Raw genomic sequence first — 3,670 nt, 5'->3', positions numbered from 1 at the left:
TTTTTGCTTGACTCCTCCTTCTCAAGTTCCCCTGCAAGGAGCTCTGTTGGACAAATACAGTGCAAAGGATAAATGGGAGTGCAGCACTCAGGGCTGGCTTGGCTCATGCTGTGTATCACAACCCTGAAGACTCAGGGGCTCAGCAGGAGCTGCTCGAGGGACTTTTCCCAAACCACCCAAGTGATGTAAAAGCCCAAATCACAGTCAAAGAGTTCCGTGGCTCGCAGGGCTGTAAATGCCATGATCACTTGGCAGTGGCAGTGAGGTGACCCGCTGGCTGGGGTCCTGAGGGCAGTGCCACCATGCCGTCCCCTCCTGCACCGCTCGCTGCCGTTTGATGGTTGAATGAAACTTCAACCCAGCTCCTGAGAGCTCCTTGTGTTGAACAACAGGCGGTTACAAAAGGATTTGAGAAATGATGAGGAGAATACTCAAAGGTTGCATTTTGAAAGAAACGAGGAGGCTCCAGGTGGCAGGGATTGCTGTGTGCACAGTCCAGGCGCTCACACTTTCCCATCAGCTCCAAACTGGAGAGGGCTTGAAGGGGAGATGAGAGGCTCCGGCACTGTCTGTTTTCTGCAGGAGCTGAGGGGCGATGCTCAGCATCACCCATACAAGCAGTGCAGGCAGCCCACAGCCGGGCTGGGAGAATGCTGTGCCACGAGCAGCGATTTCCTCTGCAGTAGTATGTAAAGGGGTGATTTCAAGAGCACGTTTCTTTCTCTCTCTCTTTTTTTTTTTTAATGCTTTTATCTATTTTTATTCGGAGCTGTTTCTCAGTGCAGGAATTACCGAACGTTTTAAAAATGACTGACACAAGTGGTAAACAATTTTTCCTTCAGAGTTCTTCTGTCATGTAAAAGCAACTTCTGATTTCATAAAGTAAATTTTGATTTTCTTTTTCTTCCTTCCTTTTTTTTTTTTTAAATTATAAAAGAAGAGACATTTTATGAGTTTTCTTCCTCTCCATTTTGGAAATGCAGGACAACCTTACAAAAGCTCTGTTAGCATTCAGCAGGTGCTTTGCAGCTTCTTGATGAGATGGCTGCAGAATTTTAGCAAGATTCACAAACACTTGCTCGATGCCTTTTCCCCTCATTTACCAGCTCTTTCTAACCGTTTTCTGGTAAACACACATTCTTTTTTTCTTTTTTCTTTTCCCCCCAAAGTTTTGCTTCACATCAGAGCATCTGGGCTGATTCTGTCTCTAAATGCTGTGATTTATGGGAGTAGAGGAAGCGATGCCGGTTTGCAGCTGGTGCTGGGTGCCCAGTGCTGTGGCTCAGGGCAGGGGCTGTGCTTGCCCTGTCCTCTTACCATGGGGCACACACTGCAGGTGTGAGCACTCTAGAGAGGAAAACCAAGACGCAGATGTGTGCTCGTGTGTTATTAATGGCAGTGCATCTTCCCCTTGCTGCTATTTACAGCATGCAGGAACTGTGCAGAGCCGCTGCTCTGGGGGCACAAAGGGTCTCTTGCACAACCTTGTCCTCTTCCGCCTGAGCAGGGTTTGCTCCCAGACCTCACAGCACTGTGCTCAAACAAACTCAGCCCAGCTGCTCCTGGTCAGGGTGAGCTCTGCCTGCAGCGGAAGACTGGTGGTGTCCATCCCATCCACGGGGACTGCCAACCGTGGGGATTTACAGTGCAATGAATTGCGTTAATGGATGGCAAACATGGGGGAGGTGACCTGGGATTTGGTTTCCTGTGGCAAACAAGCGTTCTGTGCATATATACAGTGAGTTGCTGTCAGGTTGGTGATGCCCAGCGGAGAGGGCTGGGATTGGGATAACTGTGCCATGTGCACTGCACTCTGTGCTGCCATTCCCTGTCATCCACTGCACCGCCCAGCTCAGCCCCACACCCAGCTCTATGGCATGTGGGTGTGAGTATGAGCACTGCTGCTATTTGCCCAGATCCAGCTGTGCCCACAGCGGCCCAACCAGGGGCAGGGGTGAGGATGGAACCTTCCCCCAGGCAGGAGCCATTTGTGCAGCTTTGAGGAATGTCATTATCCCACACTTCTGTCAGATTGGGTTGAAATCTGCCAAGAGATTAAGAAGTTATCACAGCAGACATGTAGCCAGATACCGACAGGTATGGACAGCCCGATCACCTAAATTGCATTTCATTAGAAAATGAAGCTAAAACCAAGCTGGATCTTACTGTCCTCTCCTCACAGCCCTTGTTTTGCTTCCTCTTCCCACGTCTGTGCTTGCTGGACAGACTTGTCTAATTGCTCCCAACTCTTTTCTGGACTCCTTCCAGCTCAGCTCCTGCCCCACAGGCGTGGAACACCCAGCACTGCCAGGTGGGTGAAGCAGAGAGACAGTCAGTGGGCTGAAAGGGGAAAGAAGGATGGGCAGCAGGGTAGGAATGCAGAAATGTTGCTGAGGTGTTTATAGATGAGAGAAAAAAAGGTGAATGCCTGCATGGTGCTTGGTGCTGAAGCATGTAGGATTAGGCAGAATGAATAAGAAGATGCAAAGAGCTGCTGCCCCAGCTCCAGAACTGCTGGGGCTGGTTTGCCTTGGCTGATGCTGCAGAGAAACAGCGCACGCTGCAAGGGCCTGGTGTCAGGAAGGAGAATGGGATTGCTGGAATTTGTTTAGTCAAAGAATTTTCTTGCAAAGAGGCAGACAGAGAAGAGCAAAGGTGATGCTGGCCCTTAGTGATCTCTGCACACATGTGCGGGATGACTCCCGTGACTGCTTTTGTTCAGCATCTCAGGGTGAAACTGCAGAGAGCAGAAGGCTACAGAAAGCAGATGAGGAAGAGGAGGGTTTGTTCACCAACATGGCCAGCAGTCCTAGCCTGGCTGTGCTCCCTTTGGGCACTGCTTTAACATGGAGGTACAAATGCTTGTCATCCTGCAAAGCTTGTTACTGGAGCTAGGTCGCAACAGATGGATACAGACGGATGGGGAGAGGGGGAAATAACAAGGCAGCACCAGCAGCATGATGTGCACTCACTAAAGCGCAGCAGCAGCCGAGCTTGGGAGGCAGTGGAGAATTTCAAGGAGTGTTTTGGTTCCGTTGGGATGCTCACAGGTGGTTCGTCTACAGCATGACAGCCAGCATGAGACAGCACACTTGTTTGGAAACCCTGCAAATGGATGATGAGAGGAGCAGTGCTCACCTGGTGCCAGCTCTGGGTGTGCTGCAGTGCCACAGTCTTCACCAGCAAGAAGGGGAGCGTGGAGCCAGCCCAGCTTTGCAGAGACACATCATCATTCCATAGTTTGCCCATGAAAAGCTCTGGGGCCAATGGGGAATGCTCTGACCATGCCTGGCTGTGCAGTGAGGGGAGCGGGGCACAGTGCCTGCTCTGCCTGAACCATGCTCCGCACACCACGCATCATGCATCATGCACCGTGCACAGTGCACCATGCACCCAGGTCTAAGCTGAGCTGTGTCTCTATGTTGGCTCAGCATCAGGCTTCCCAAGGTGCAAACCTGTTGGACATCAGAGAAGCTGAAGCTTGGAAACAGCCATGCCCTGATGCCTGGCCATGCGGTCCGCGCCTGGCAGCACTCAGTGTCCCGGCTGCAGGTACATGGCTGGGGCTGGGCTGTGGCAAGGCTGTGCAAGGCTCGGTGCTGTGGCCACCAACAGCCATGCAGCAGTGAGTCCCTCATAGCCAGCGGCAGCGGCGCAGGCAGCACGCTTT

This window comes from Meleagris gallopavo, chromosome 17, assembly GCF_000146605.3.
Source record: "Meleagris gallopavo isolate NT-WF06-2002-E0010 breed Aviagen turkey brand Nicholas breeding stock chromosome 17, Turkey_5.1, whole genome shotgun sequence".
Lineage (NCBI taxonomy): Eukaryota > Metazoa > Chordata > Aves > Galliformes > Phasianidae > Meleagris > Meleagris gallopavo.
Note: the sequence above shows the minus strand (reverse complement) of the source record.